Below are 17,339 nucleotides of genomic sequence, written 5' to 3'. Positions count from 1 at the left end.
TCCGTAACGACCCGACCTATAAAACTGTCCCACTAGTTAACCCCTTCAGTAAACACCGTAAGAAAAAAAAAAAAAAAACGAGGCAAAAAACAACGCTTTATTATCATACCGCCGAACAAAAAGTGGAATAACACGCGATCAAAAGGACAGATATAAATAACCATGGTACCGCTGAAAGCGTCATATTGTCCCGCAAAAAAAGAGCCGCCATACAGCATCATCAGCAAAAAAATAAAAAAGTTATAGTCCTGAGAATAAAGCGATGCAAAAATAATTATTTTTTCTGTAAAATAGTTTTTATCGTATAAAAGCACCAAACCATAAAAAAATGATATAAATGAGGTATCGCTGTAATCGTACTGACCCGAAGAATAAAACTGATTTATCAATTTTACCAAACGCGGAACGGTATAAACGCCTCCCCCAATAGAAATTCATGAATAGCTGGCTTTTGGTCATTCTTCCTCACAAAAATCGGAATAAAAAGCGATAAAAAAATGTCACGTGCCCAAAAATGTTTTCAATAAAAACGTCAACTCGTCCCGCAAAAAACAAGACCTCACATGACTCTGTGGACCAAAATATGGAAAAATTATAGCTCTCAAAATGTGGTATTGCAAAAAATATTTTTTGCAATAAAAAGGGTCTTTCAGTGTGTGACGGCTGCCAATCATAAAAATCCGCTAAAAAACTCGCTATAAAAGTAAATCAAACCCCCCTTCATCACCCCCTTAGTTAGGGAAAAATAAAAAAAAATGTATTTATTTCCATTTTCCCGTTAGGGCTAGGGCTAGGGTTAGGGTTAGGGCTAGGGTTAGGGTTAGGGCTAGGGTTAGGGCTAGGGTTAGGGTTAGGGTTGGGGCTACAGTTAGGGTTGGGGCTAAAGTTAGGGTTAGGGTTTAGATTACATTTACAGTTGGGAATAGGGTTGGGATTAGGGTTAGGGGTGTGTCAGGGTTAGAGGTGTGGTTAGGGTTACCGTTGGAATTAGGGTTAGGGGTGTGTTTAGATTAGGGTTTCAGTTATAATTGGGGGGTTTCCACTGTTTCGGCACATCAGGGGCTCTCCAAACACGACATGGCGTCCGATCTCAATTCCAGCCAATTCTGCGTTGAAAAAGTAAAACAGTGCTCCTTCCCTTCCGAGCTCTCCTGTGTGCCCAAACAGGGGTTTACCCCAACATATGGGGTATCAGCGTACTCAGGACAAATTGGACAACAACTTTTGTGGACCAATTTCTCCTGTTACCCTTGGGAAAATACAAAACTGGGGGCTAAAAAATAATTTTTGTGGGAAAACAAAAAGATTTTTTATTTTCACGGCTCTGCGTTATAAACTGTAGTGAAACACTTGGGGGTTCAAAGTTCTCACAAAACATCTAGATAAGTTCATTGAGGGGTCTAGTTTCCAATATGGGGTCACTTGTGGGGGGTTTCTACTGTTTAGGTACATTAGGGGCTCTGCAAATGCAATGTGACGCCTGCAGACCAATCCATCTAAGTCTGCATTCCAAATGATGCTCCTTCCCTTCCGAGCCCTCCCATGCGCCCAAACGGTGGTTCCCCCCCACATATCGGGTATCAGCGTGCTCAGGACAAATTGGACAACAACATTTAGGGTCCAATTTCTCCTGCTAACCTTGGAAAAATACAAAACTGGGGGCTAAAATATAATTTTTGTGGAAAAAAAAATATTTTTCATTTGCATGGCTCTGCGTTATAAACTGTAGTGAAATACTTGGTGGTTCAAAGCTCTCACAACACATCAAGATGAGTTCCTTAGGGGGTCTACTTTCCAAAATGGTGTCACTTGTGGGGGGTTTCTACTGTTTAGGTACATTAGGGGCTCTGCAAACGCAATGTGACGCCTGCAGACCATTCCATCTAAGTCTGCATTCCAAATGGCGCTCCTTCCCTTCCGAACCCTCCCATGCGCCCAAACGGTGGTTCCCCCCCACATATGGGGTATCAGCGTACTCAGGACAAATTGGACAACAACTTTTGGGGTCCAATTTCTCCTGTTACCCTAGGGAAAATACAAAACTGGGGGCTAAAAAATAATTTTTGTGGGGAAAAAATTTTGTTTTATTTTTATGGCTCTGCATTATAAACTTCTGTGAAGCCCTTGGTGGGTCAAAGTGCTCACCACACATCCAGATAAGTTCCTTAGGGGGTCTACTTTCCAAAATGGTGTCACTTGTGGGGGGTTTCAATGTTTAGGCACATCAGTGGCTCTCCAAACGCAACATGGCGTCCCATCTCAATTCCTGTCAATTTTGCATTGAAAAGTCAAACGGCGCTCCTTCCCTTCCGAGCTCTCCCATGCGCCCAAACAGTGGTTTACTGCCACATATGGGGTATCAGCGTACTCGGGACAAATTGGACAACAACTTTTGAGGTCCAATTTCTTCTCTTACCCTTGGAAAAATAAAAAATTGGGGGCAAAAATATAATTTTTGTGAAAAAATATGATTTTTTATTTTTACGGTTCTGCATTATAAACTTCTGTGAAGCACTTGGTGGGTCAAAGTGCTCACCACACCTCTAGATAAGTTCCTTAGGGGGTCTACTTTCCAAAATGGTGTCACTTGTGGGGGGTTTCAATGTTTAGGCACATCAGTGGCTCTCCAAACGCAACATGGCGTCCCATCTCAATTTCTGTCAATTTTGCATTGAAAAGTCAAACTGCGCTCCTTCCCTTCCGAGCTCTCCCATGCGCCCAAACAGTGGTTTACTGCCACATATGGGGTATCAGCGTACTCAGGACAAATTGGACAACAACTTTTGAGGTCCAATTTCTTCTCTTACCCTTGGAAAAATAAAAAATTGGGGGCAAAAATATAATTTTTGTGAAAAAATATGATTTTTTATTTTTACGGTTCTGCATTATAAACTTCTGTGAAGCACTTGGTGGGTCAAAGTGCTCACCACACATCCAGATAAGTTCCTTAGGGGGTCTACTTTCCAAAATGGTGTCACTTGTGGGGGGTTTCAATGTTTAGGCACATCAGTGGCTCTCCAAACGCAACATGGCGTCCCATCTCAATTCCTGTCAATTTTGCATTGAAAAGTCAAATAGCGCTCCTTCCCTTCCGAGCTCTCCCATGCGCCCAAACAGTGGTTTACTGCCACATATGGGGTATCAGCGTACTCAGGACAAATTGGACAACAACTTTTTGGGTCCAATTTCTCCTGTTACCCTTGGTAAAATAAGACAAATTGGAGCTGAAGTAAATTTTTTGTGTAAAAAAGTTAAATGTTCATTTTTATTTAAACATTCCAAAAATTCCTATTAAACACCACTTCTTGAATGTGGTTTTGAGCACCTTGAGGGGTGCAGTTTTTAGAATGGTGTCACACTTGGGCATTTTCTATCATATAGACCCCTCAAAATGACTTCAAATGAGACGTGGTCCCTAAAAAAAAATGGTGTTGTAAAAATGAGAAATTGCTGGTCAACTTTTAACCCTTATAACTCCCTAACAAAAAAAAAAATTGGTTCCAAAATTATGCTGATGTAAAGGAGACATGTGGGAAATGTTACTTATTAAGTATTTTGTGTGACATATCTCTGTGATTTAATTGCATAAAAATTCAAAGTTTGAAAATTGCGAAATTTTCAAAATTTTCGCCAAATTTCCGTTTTTTTCACAAATAAACGCAGGTACTATCAAAGAAATTTTACCATTGTCATGAAGTACAATATGTCACGAGAAAACAATGTCAGAATCACCAGGATCCGTTGAAGCGTTTCGGAGTTATAACCTCATAAAGGGACAGTGGTCAGAATTGTAAAAATTGGCCTGGTCATTAACGTGCAAACCACCCTTGGGGGTAAAGGGGTTAAAGGGAATCTGTCAGCAGGTTTTTGCTATGTAATCTAAGGACAGTGTGAGGTTGGGATTGAGACAGAGATGTCTGGGGTATGTCACTTATTATTAGGCTATGAGCTGTTGCACAATGAATGTTTTATCACCAAGAGATTATCACTGGCTGGACTACCCTGTTCTGATCACACATCCTCCTCTGATAAGCTGCTCACTGTTACTATACAATGCACATAGAAAGCTGTGGTGTGGGTGGGGGCAGCTTTGTGAGCTCTGTTGCATCTAAAAGCTCTGATTTTGTCCGAACGGCTGCACCCAGTAAACTAAGGTGATATATGGATGGAATCAGGGTCTCTTCCTACATTATGCTGCTCTCAGATGAGGCAGCAATAACCTGCTGACAGATTGCCTTTATTATGCAATGAAGTTTAACCTATTCTCCTGCAATATTGATCTTAACAAAGTCAACGTTGATCATTTGAGGGGAAAACGTCATTCCCAACTCCAAATATGACACTTAAAACAAATTCCCGCATTAGCCTATCTTCTTCAGGTGTAACTATTTGAAAGGCATCAGATTTATTTTTCTAACTATTTTAGTGACCTATTCATGACCGCTTCCACTGACAGAGAATTCCCAAGTGATCTGTTTCTTTGCTGGTGTATGCTCCCATCGGGTGCTTTTCTGCTTCTTTTAGCATTCCACGATCCCATTCCCTTGGCGGTAGGTGACTGACACTGGTTTCTGTACTTAAATTTGCTGTTGAAAAAAAAAAAAATCAAATATTGAAGTGTGAATGAGCATTTGCCCTGTGCAGTGGTTTCTATTGTCAAGTGCAAGAATGTACATTTATAGTAGATTTGCCACTTCTCTGCTCAAGCCCCTAACTTATCCAAATTAACCTGTAACTTAAATGGGTTTTTCCACTAATAAAGCACATTTTAAGCAACAAATCTTGGCGTAAAAATAAGATCCACAATTGGACGTATTGAAATAATGTTCCCGTGCTGAGATAATCTTCTCTCATAACAGGAGACTAAAGGTATCGTCACACTAAGCGACGCTGCAGCGATACTGACAACGATGTCGATCGCTGTTTGGTCGCTGGAGAGCTGTCACACAGACAGCTCTTCAGCGACCAACGATCCCGAAGTCCCCGGGTAACCAGGGTAAACATCGGGTTACTAAGCGCAGGGCCGCGCTTAGTAACCCGATGTTTACCCTGGTTACCGTTGTAAATGTAAAATAACAAACACTACATACTTACCTTCCAGTGTCTGGTCACGTCCCTCGCCTTCAGCTTCCAGCACTGACTGAGCACCGGCCGTAAAGTACAGCGGTGACGTCACCGCTGTACTTTGCTTTACGGCTGGCCGGCGCTCACAGTCAGTGCGGGAAGCTGAAGGTGAGGGACATGACCAGACACCGGAATGTAAGTATGTAGTGTTTGTTTTTTTACATTTACAATGGTAACCAGGGTAAACATCGGGTTACTAAGCGCGGCCCTGCGCTTAGTAACCCGATGTTTACCCTGGTTACCAGTGAAGACATTGCTGGATCGGTGTCACACACGCCGATCCAGCGATGTCTGCAGAGAGTCCAGCGACAAAATAAAGTTCTGGACTTTCCCCCTCGACCAACGATCTCCCAGCAGGGGCCTGATCATTGGTCGCTGTCACACATAACGATTTAGTTAACGATATCGTTGCTACGTCACAAAAAGCAACGATATCATTAACGATATCGTTCAGTGTGACGGTACCTTTATGGTGAAGATAAACAGTCTCCTTTTTGAACAGTGTCTCAGAGTCTGTGAAAAGTTGATCGCCAACAGATTAGGAAACTTTCTTCATGGATGGAGCTGATGCCTGGTATTGAAAAGAAGGGGGCTATATTGATCACTGATACATTTCTGACATTTCAAAAAAAAAATATTTTTGTACATTTTGGCTTGTTTGGTTATTATTCTCCCTTTAACAGATGATAATAAGCAATTTAGATGGGAAAATTTATGTTTTTCATTGTTATATACAGTACAGAGCAAAAGTTTGCACACACCTTCTCATTTAAAGATTTTTCTGTATTTTCATGACTATGAAAATTGTACATTCACACTGAAGGCATCAAAACTATGAATTAACACATGTGGAATTATACACTTAACAAAAAATTGTGAAACAACTGAAATTATGTCTTATATTCTAGGTTCTTCAAAGTAGCCCCCTTTGGCCATGTGCACACGCTCTGGATTCCGTTGCGGAATTTTCCGCAGCGGATTTTATTAAATCCGCAGTGCAAAAAGTACTGCGGATTTATCGCGATTTTTTTTGCGGTTTCCACTGCGGTTTTAGACACCTGCGGATTTTTAACATGGAGCAGGTGCCAAACCGCTGCGGATTCCGCACAAAGAATTGACATGCTGCGGAAAATAAACCGCAGCGTTTCCGCGCGTTTTTTTCCGCAGCATGTGCACAGCGGTTTTTGTTTTCCATAGGTTAAGATTGTACTGTACACCGCATGGAAAACTGCTGTGGATCCGCAGCGTCAAAACCGGTGCGGATCCGCAGCAAAAATCCGCAACTTGTGCACATACCCTTTTGCTTCGATGACTGCTTTGCACACTCTTGGCATTCTCTTACTTTTTTCTAGTACCGGAAATATCAGGACATGTGATGGGTGCCTTAAGTGTATTGTATGAAAGAATCCCCCGTCTAATGGAGTTGATCCAAGGGATGTGTTAAATAGGTGGAATGTGCCACAACTTTCTTAGGTGGAAAATGTTTTTCTTTGCCTCTTGAATGGTAATATGTGAGCAAGAGAATATTTTAACTGCCAAGATAAGTATCCGATGGATAATGAAGGTTGATTCACCGCGCCCATGTCAGTGGCATTGGATTCGTCACAGTCTGTGGAATGTCTTGCTGGTTTTATCGATTACTTATTTTTTGGGAGGTTGGGGGTCACTCTTACAATATCCTTTTTTTTAAATTAATTTGAATAAAAATGTATTTAAAAAGTTGTTTAGTGCAATCAGTTCAGTATTTATATTTTTTTTTTTATCCATTTCTGAGCACGCAGACGGTCTGTGCTTTTTGTGAGATCGGCCTTAATTTCAAGTAGGAGCACTAGTGTTTCATATACAGCACTTGATAATTTTGCGTACTAATATTTGCCAGCTAGTTCTGCACACACGTTCTCCTAAGAAAGACAAAAGCTCAATTTACTTTCTTAACCTTATGGATTGTGTGACAGCGCAGTAGTTGTTCAATAATAAAATTAGTCATCAAAAATACAAATTCCCTCAATAATTGTGCCCGCAGTGTATATTATAAAGGTGCCTACAGGATCCCCATGATGATGTAAGCATTATTAGGTCATATAGTACACTGGCTATGTCCCTGATGTTCTTTGTTGAGCAGTTTCCGGAGCCTCGTGTTAGTGATCTTGGACCGCGCCTGATAGTTGTTACACAGTGTGTTACTTTTTATTCTTAGCATGTAGCACTGTCAGCATGACAATTATCACACCTCATCCACGTCACCATTCGCGGTGACCTGAGAAAGCGCATGCGCCATACCGGCTGATTCATAATTTACATTATCCGGTACGTCGCTCACTGCCTGTCACACAGGCTTTATGCTCCACGTACGTGACATCGCCACATTGTGTTGTAGATGTCAGTGATTTCTTCCCACGTAATAATACAATACTTTTCTCTCTTTTATATACTATTAACCTGAATATCCGTTAATGGTAAGAGTCAGAATGATTTTTCATTTGTGCATAGTTGAAAACTTGAATAAATCATTGTCGTCACTTGGGGACTGCAGCCAGAGTCGAGCACAATCATTTTTTCCATTTGAATCTATTGAAAATGTCATTGTTGATCTTTATGAAACATTCACTGCCCTGCCCTGCGATAAATGCCCCTCGCCCAGCTCCACTCAGCCTTGAATATTTTCTATTTAATCTGTCTCAATGGTGAAGCAACATGCTGAAAAACTATTTAACAAAATTGTCATAATTCAGAATGCATTTCAAATGACTTTGCCAGAATCCTTCCCTTGGTTTCCTTTGATAGTAAATCTGTTATGTCCAGCATGCCCGCCACCCCCCTTTTTTTCCTCGGTTTGTGGGACAGTACTTTTAATGAATATATCTTGGAATAATCAAGTTCTGCAATTACAAAAAAGATGTTCTCTGCTGCGATAAACTTATAAATGTGCCCCTGCTATGTACTCTAAATTGTTGTGTGTTATATTGCAAAGCTGATCCAGGTCTTGGTCTGCACATACCACCGATCCTGCTCAGGGGAGTGAGCATAAGTATATAGGTAGGGTGAAAAAGCATGTGCCCCCTTCTATTCATTGTGTGAAAAAGTTTGTTCCCCTTCTTTGGATCGCGGCATGACGTCTAGCTTTTGAGGATCTTTTGCCCTACTTCACTTTGTCAGGCAGGTCCTATTTAAGTGGTTTCTTGATTGAGAACAGGTTTGGCAGTAATCAGGCCTGGGTGTGGCTAGGGAATTTGAACTGCGCTTCCCAAAGATGTTATAAACCACAATTAATTTATGTTTTAACAGGGGAGCGTGATCACTTTTTCACACAGGGCCTTGTAGGTTTTGATTTCTTTTTCCCTTATTAAAGACCTTCATTTAAAAATTGCATTTTGTGATTACTTGTGTTATCTTTGTCTAATATTTAAATTTGTTTGGTGATCTGAAACATTTAAGTGTGACAAACATGCAAAAGAATAGGAAATCAGGGGGCAAACACTTTTTCACACAACAGTAGATTTACTAGCTGTTGAACCCGTTCTGCACTCGGGTGGTGAGTATTTTTATTTGTAGATTTCCAGCGTTTTTTTGTTGTTTTTTTTAAGGATACGGTTTCCACAAATTCGCATATAAAATGTCTTCAATAAAATGGCTCCAGAGATCATGATATGCGCACACGCTGACTGCGGCGCCATTTATTGAAGTAATGTACAAAAACATCAACACAGCAGTGCATCCGCGACGGCCATAGAGATAATGGAGATGGGTGGTGCATGCGCATCGCTATATTGACGTTGTAGTATATTCAATAAAATGGCGCCAGAGTCGACACATGCGCATATCACGCTTTTCGGTGCTGTTTTTTTTTTTTTTTTAAGACACCGTGTATGCAAATTTGCAGACAATGTCTTTAAAAAAAATGGTGCTGGATAGCGCGATATGCACATGCTCTGAATAGCGTTATTAACCTGCAGATATGTGTTAGTCTGGAGGTCAATAGCGTTAGTATGCTGGCCGGCTCCTGCATGCAGCTGAATACAGCAGGGAGACAATTCACTTTATTCTCCCCACCAGCATTCGGTTTAAGTCATAGATGCAGGAGCGGTGCCGTTTCGATCACCGCTTTTGAGTATAGAGAGCGGCCGCTTTATCAGTGTCCCTGGCACTGATTTACACTGCCTCTACATTGCGCCTGGCTGTCAGTCAGGGCCATGTTACAGCAGCCGCTCTTAAGTCTCATAGCAATGACTGAACCGGTGCGGCCCCCGACCCAATGACTGAAACCGAATGCTGCCGGGATAAGAACTTTCATATTCTCCCTGCAACATTCAGTGGCATGGAGGCGCCGGGCAGCATAATAGTGCTATTAACCTGTAGATTAACAGCATTATTTCTGGTCACAGGTTTCCTTTAACATAGCACAAAAATGTACCAATAAAAATGCTCACCACCCGTATGTAGAATGGGTTCAATAGCCTAGTCCTGGTATATGCTTCACCATCCTATTATATGCTTCCCCATCCTATTGTATGCTTCCCCGTCCTATTATATGTTACACCATCCTGGTTCCCCATCCTGGTACATCCCCCCGCCCCATCATGGTATATGCTCCGCCATCCTGGTCCCCCATCCTATTATTTGCTTTACCCATCATATTGCATGCTCCTGCATCCTATTATATGTTCCACCATCCTGGTCCCTCATCCTAGTATATGTTCCCCCATCTTGGTATATGCTCTCCCATCCTATTATATGCTCCCCCATCCTATTATATGCTCCCCCAACCTATTATATGCTCCCCCATCCTATTATATGCTACCCCATCCTATTATATGCTCCCCCATCCTATTATGTGCTGCCCTATCCTATTATTTTCTTCACCCATCCTATTGTATGCTCCTGCATCCTATTATATGTTCCACCATCCTGGTCCCTCATCCTGGTATATATTCCCCCATCTTGGTATGCTCCCCCATCCTGGCATATGTTCCCCCATCCTGGTATATGCTCCACCATCCTGGTCCCTCATCCTGGTATGTTCTCCCCCATGCTGGTATATGTTCCCCATCTTGGTATATGCTCCCCCATCCTGGTCCCTCATCCTGGTATATGCTCCCCCATCCTGGTATATTATCCACCATCTTGACCCCCCATCCTGGTATATGCTCCCACATCCTGGTATATTATCCACCATCCTGGTATATTATCCACCATCCTGGTATATTATCCACCATCCTGATCCCCCATCCTGGTATATGCTCCCACATCCTGGTATATTATCCACCATCCTGGTATATTATCCACCATCCTGATCCCCCATCCTGGTATATGCTCCCACATCCTGGTATATTATCCACCATCCTGGTATATTATCTACCATTTTGGTCCCTTATCCTGGCATATGTTCCCCATCTTTGGTATGTGCTCCCCCATCCTCTGCTCACCCACTGTCTGCTCGAGACTCCAAATGGAAACTCACTATCTCTTCCTCCAAGCCAGAAAATATATATAAAATATAGAAGCTCCCCTGAAATATAAAAGCTCCCCTGAAACAGGGTTCAGAGCTCCCCCTTCTGGCCTTGAGTCAGAACATGTTGCATGTATTGTGCTACCTGTTAAAGGGAAACTGTCACTCCAGTTTTGGCCTATAAGCTGCGGCCACCGGCATCAGGGGCTTATCTACAACATTCTGTAATGCTGTAGATAAGCCCCCGATGTAACCTGAAAGATAAGAAATACAAGTTAGATTATACTCACCCAGGGGCGGTCCCGGTTCAGTCCGGTCCGATGGGCGTCGCGGTCCGGCACCTTCCATCTTCTTACGATGACGTCCTCTTCTTTGCTTCCTGCTGTGGCTCCTGCCCAGGCGTACTTTATCTTCCCTGTTGAGGGCAGGGTAAAGTACTGCAGTGCGCAGGCCTGACCTTTCCCGGCGCCTGCGCTCTGCAGTACTTTGCTCTTCCCTCAACAGGGCAGATAAATTACGCCTGGGCAGATAAAGTACGCCTGCGCAGGAGCCGCAGTAGGAAGCAAAGAAGAGGACGTCATCGTATGAAGATGAGGCGCCGGACCCGGACCGCGCCTGGGTGTGAGTATAATCTAACGTATTTTTCTTATCTTTCAGGTAACATCGGGGGCTTATCTACAGCATTACAGAATGCTTTAGATAAGCCCCTGATGGCTGTGGCTGCAGCTTATAGGCCAAAAATGGGGTGACAGATTCCCTTTAAAGGGATCCTCCTCTCTTCCAGGCATGGCATCACCCTCCCCGAGAGGAAAGCGACACCACTGTAACAGCCGGTTTCCTGGGGTGTTACACTCCCCCATCTTGGTATATTCTCCCCCATCCTGGTCCCTTATCCTGTTCTATGCTCTCCGTTGCCTGAGCTTCTGCTGCAGCATTTCATTTCAAAATAACCTTCAATCAACCATATAAACCAAAGTGCTGCTGAATATGATGGTGCTCTATAAGCAACGCATAGTAAATATTAAAATACACCAAAAGACATCATCTCTAACTTCTGTAGAATAGATTTCCAGCTGTGCTCTCTGATCTGAGCGGTGAGTAGAGAGAAATGGTCTGTGACCATCCTCTGTTGCGCATGGTGGATCCTGTCTTATCTACCGTACTTGTTCTCTGTTGTTGTAATCTTAGCTGTGATCATAATGAGGGGAGACCTGAATAATGATGTGAACAGACCAGGATGTGCCAGCTGATTGTTAGTGGTCTGGGTGAAAATTGCTAGATTTCAGGATTGATGTCTTTCTCTCTCTGTATATTTGGGGGTGTGTGTATAGGTATATTTCTGAAAATAAATTGTTTAATAAATAATTGATTTAAACATTAGATCTCTTTCCCTTTAAACATTGTGAATAGATTTGTGTGTTCTTAGTGGGCAGTTTTCTGCATTGGGTACGGAGCATTTATCGCTGGGTGTTGCCCAGTTGGCCAGGTTCTCCTCTTTTTCTTTCTTGTTCTGTACAAAATCGGCTCGTTAATGGTGAATTGATGAACAGTCCCACAGTGACCACATTGTCCGCTTGAATAATGAATGTCCCTATTAGCTTAATTGTTTTTTAACCCTTTTTTTGTGAAGGATCAGCAGATCCAGACTCTTGTGTGGGTTGACAAGACTTCCAGTAGTCAATAGTAGCTTCTGGCAAGGAATCTACCCCCTTTATTTCTCTTTTCTGTATATACCGTAATGGTCCTGCATTGAAAAGGAATTTATCAATATCGGCCCCTGGGAAATCTCCTTTTATATGGACCTGGATGGTGCGTGAGATGCAGACAGTCTCCAGATTTGACGCAGATTTTGGTGTGAAATTGACTCCCAATATCTGTGTCAAAACTGATACATGTGATCAGACCCTTTGACGGGATTTCAAGCCAAGTCCATGGGTGGACGCAGAGGAATGGAATATGTATAGGAGAAAATAAAAAAATGTATACTGCTCTGCCAGCCTACTTATCCACACTAATGTTTGCCGGCCTTCAGGAGCGCTCTTGAGTTCCTACCCGACCGTTCGGACCTCCAGCATAAACCGATGTTAGTAGAATCGGCTTTACCTCTGCAGTATCAGCATAGTGAAAGGTCACTGAAGCTTTCAGAGCACCGCTTGCAAGCTCTGTTGGAAAAAGCTTACAACCACGAATACCGTCCACCCCTGGAGGTTACTTGTTGCCTAGGTTACTGGCCACTTCTACAGTCTAACTATAAATTAAAAAAAAAAGAAAAATCTATATGAGAACAGAGACTATTTTTAATAAGAGGTAAATTGAAAAGTTCCATGTTTTGTTTTTTTTTCACAGGCACTTTGCAATGTTATAAACAGGCGTAGTCCAGCTCACCGTAAGGCCGGGATCACACATGCAAAAAACACGTCCGTGACTCGCATGTGAAATCCAAGCTCTGGCGCCGGCACTCCAGAGCGGAGCGTGCGGCTACATGTGTTACTGTGCGGCCGCACGCTCCGCTCTGGAGTGCCGGCGCCAGAGGAGGGATTTCACATGCGAGACACGGACGTGTTTCTCACATGTGTGATCCCGGCCTAACATATACAGTCCAGTATGCAGGGACCAATGTCCTGACCAAACAACGTAGGAAACTGTGGACAAACAGTAGGGTTCCAGCTTCTCGGACCTTCCTGTTTTTCTGCCCTCCAGCTCACCCTGATTACGGCTTCTAAAAGCCTTCCGAAAAGAAAAGCCCCTCCTGCCCGCCGAGCGTGTAACAAATAGAAGATTTCCCAACCGGTTTGGACTAATGCATTTCGTTTGGACTTATTGAGCGTGCCTGTTTTTTTTTTTTTTTTATTATTATGTTTTGTAATAGAAGTTTTGAACTAATTTAAAGAAAGATCTGGCCGGAATATCCTGTGTTATACACTTTTACCCATTTATGATCATAAATGGCTTATTTTGGTGCAGATAAAATGAAAATTCCTGGCATTTCTGCAACAGACATGATTTGTAACACTTAGGGATTGTTCAGGTTGCGTATAATACTCGTGTTGTCTCTTTTTTGCAGCGTTTTAAACTTGTATTTTTCAATTATTGGGTGAAAAAAATGATACAAAAAGTTGAATAAATTTACATACTGCGTCTTGGCAAAAACGAAGCAGGGTGCCTGAGATTTAAGAAATCTCAATGATTTATGCTGGGTACTGTAAAACATAGCATATTTTATGCACCAAAAATGCCTCAGTATGGCACAAACCTGCTACAAATTTTTACCCCATTTTAGACTGTAATTTGTTGCAGAATCTTCCTTCAGATTGTGACAAATCCATGGGGCATGGACTCGCCCTTTTGCATCTCCCTTCCTTTTTCTCCGCTATATTAAGCTCTTCGTTTGAACTTTTAGGCTATGTGCACACCTTCAGGAAACTCTGCAGAATTTTCCTGAACAAAACTGGACTTTTTCTGCAAGAAATCCATTCGTGTTTTTTTCGCATTTTTTTCCAGAGCTTCCCCAATGCTATAATATTGCTGCAAACACACGAAAAATCCTCAAAATTAATGAACATTAATGCTGCATTTTTTACCGCGATGCTTTTTTTCACGGAAAAAAAGCAATCGTGCACAAAAATTGTGGAATGCATTAAAAATGATGGGATGCTTATTATAAGCATTTTTTTTTTAGCTTTTTTTTCTGCGGAAAACAGTCTGAAAAAAGCGCAAAAAATCCTGAACGTGTGCACATAGCCTTAAACTGTTTGAATTCAGCCCAACATAATGGTTGGTAGTTGTTCTTTCTGCCCATCCATTAACCATGCCAACTGCTCCATAAACCTACAGGGTTGGGCCTCTTTCTCAGCCCAATGAGTGTGTTCTTCCAGTAGGGCGTGTTATATAAGTGCACCCCCTGCACCGCATTGTAGAGTATGTCATTGCTTTCTTACTGTGTGTATGTATTTCCAATACATGTGATCAAACCAAGAAATGGCTGTCCAGATCGCATACCTTCATTACCCCAACAGATGTTGTATGTGCAAAATGCCTATCTTGGCGTTCACATTGTAGGGATCGCCTCAGGCTCTGCTGGAATAGACAAATGAAGGAATTAATCAGAAGGAAAAATCGTGTTCGTGATGGAGGCACTGGACAGATAAAACAGGATCCTGCATTTTTTCCCCCAATCCTTCAGCATTATACTGGATGGATGTTCTGGGTTGTCTTAACCACGTGGATTACCTTACTGTATAATACTCCTGTGCATGTGATGTATGCATTACCATGAATTCTTCTCGAAATGTTTTTTTTTTATTAATTAAAAATTGTCTAATTTCATCAAAATTTAAAGTGCAACATTCGATCCCGAATGTTGCTTTCTCATTGTGTTCAGGCACCCGTTCTTTGCCCCATCGGGACTTGCATCTGAACCCCCCGCAAAATGGGATTAGGGCGTATGCTCCAATGTGGCCATAGACTGTAATGGTGCCGGCAGAGTAAACGTGCATCGTTTTCGGGCGTGTACACCTAGTAGAGGCGGACGCTCAGACCCAGTCTACCACATCTTAGTGCACGCCTGACAATGATGCAGGGTAGAGCGCACGTTCCCTCTGCTAGCACTATTATAGTCCATGGCCCCCGTCTGATTGCCTAACATGCGGGGTACATCTGGCACTGATGCATGAGGAGCAGAACCGCCACCACATGGGGTTGGAGTATATGTGCTCAGGATTTTTAGAACACGTTCACAGGTAGAGGTTTTTTTTATGCATTTCTTTAAGGGGAAAAAAACGCAGCTTTTTGCAGTGCTAGCAAAATAAATGAGACTCCTATTATCTCATTCGCGCTGTTTTTTTCTTGCGTTTTGGAGCTGTGGTGCGTTTTTAAAACCTTCAGCAATGTCATTTCTTTCTGACTTTTTTTTTCTATTTTTTTTTTACTTACCCCAATCTAATTCATTAAAGAAGTTGTCCAGTACTATAACTTTTTTTTTTCATAAATCTTGCTATTATGTGCCACTCAAAACATCCACTGTGTTTATTTTAGCAATATTACCTTTTATCATTCTGTAGCAGCACATCCTCAGTGCTGGCTCCAGCTATCATGGGGTTAATCAACATCTTCCTTTCTCCTGACTTATTGTGCTCTAATACTACATGTTCCATGATGCATTGCACTGGCCTGGAAGCAGCACCAAGCACACCCACTCCAAAACACCCAAACCCCTCCCTCCTCTATCTTAACACCTTGCAAGCACCTAGGCTGATGAGGAGAGGTCACATTGGCGGAAGGTAAGTATAGGATGGTTTATTATTTTATTTAGGAGACGAGGGTTTCAGGGAATTAGGGGATTGGTAAGTATGTAATCTATGTTATGTGTTGCATGTTATATGTATGTTCTGTATGGTTTTTTTTAACATTAAACACATTAGCCTGATGATGGGACTACTACTGTCCCATCATTGGCTAATGTGTCACTCCTTGACCACCGTGTAGCAGGCATAGCCCGATGGGACTTGTAATCCCATCGGACGATGCCTGCATATGCAGACCCCCCCTGCACAGCCCCACAGACCCCCCTGCACAGCCCCACAGACCCCCGCGCAGCCAACAGACCCACCGCACAGACCCTTGCACCACCCACAGCCCAGTCAGGAAATTGACGTGACATCGGCGGATATTAGCAGCGGCCTGGGGGTCCGTGACCCGGACTCAGCCGCCGGCATAGCGCTGCTCACAGGCAGTATCGCCAACAGAAGGTATTTACAGAATTCATTAGGGGCCCCTGGGGGGATATATTGGGGGGTTAATTAAAAGTAGTGGACAACCCCTTTAAGAAAGCATGGAAAGTGCATAATAATCTTTCCAACGCTGCACTTTTCATGTGGGGAAAAAAAACACTGCAAAGCGTTTTTGTGTTTGCACTGCATATTTTTAGGCAAATAAACTGCATTAACGTTGCATTAATAGAAATCTTATGCACACTGGGGTTTGGGGTTTTTTTGTTTGTTTTTTTTCGCTGAGAAAACTGACATGCGATTTTAAAATCTCAACTGACATTTTTTTTTTGCAGTATATATGTGGATTTTCTCCATAGACATTAATGAAAGAGAGAAAATCTGCAGACAAAAATGCCGGTGCGTTGTGTGCAATGAAAAAAAACACAAGTGAGGGAATTGGTGCAGAAAATCGGCGACTTAGAAACGCACCAAATACTCATCGTGTGAACTTAGCCTCACAGTCCTGTAGGTTTTCTTTTCCTAAGCTGTCCAGCCCTATTTTTTATTCCTGAGGGCTCGCTCCTACTTGCAATTAAATCGTAGCGTTTTTTCCTGCTAAAATCGGATTGTAATCAGATGGGGAAAAAAAGGCAGCATGCTATGATTGCATGTGAAATTGGGATTGCGCACACCCAAGTCTGAGTGCGTGTGAAACATCGCACTGCACTCAGATGTCACTGGAGTGCCGTGTGATTCCCGCAGACATCCGCATAGGAGGAGATGGAGAAATTAATTTCTCCTTCTCCTCTGCATCTGTGCTCCGATTCTCTCATGCGAAAGGATCGGAGCACAGTAAGCGGTCACTGTCCTCACGCCCGCAGCAGAGCTCTCGCATCGGTTGTGATACGCTAGTGTGACCCTGGTCTAATACTCACCATACGAGTATTCGTATACAATGGCCATATTTCCTGTTTAATGCGGACCGGTCATTTGCAGTAAATATGTAATTTGTTTTCTTACCAGGTGTATACGTTGCTGTTCTCCTGAATTTGGTGCTTTTT

General features: G+C 42.6%; 1 protein-coding gene across 2 annotated transcripts in view; it reads left to right on the top strand.

The window, feature by feature from the left end:
* Nucleotides 1–17,339, top strand: part of UBE2F (ubiquitin conjugating enzyme E2 F (putative)) — a 272,936-nt gene that overhangs the window by 202,415 nt on the left and 53,182 nt on the right. The window lies entirely within an intron of this gene.

The sequence above is a fragment of the Ranitomeya imitator genome, chromosome 7, assembly GCF_032444005.1.
Source record: "Ranitomeya imitator isolate aRanImi1 chromosome 7, aRanImi1.pri, whole genome shotgun sequence".
NCBI lineage: Eukaryota > Metazoa > Chordata > Amphibia > Anura > Dendrobatidae > Ranitomeya > Ranitomeya imitator.
Note: the sequence above shows the minus strand (reverse complement) of the source record. Positions and strands in the feature narration are given on the sequence as shown.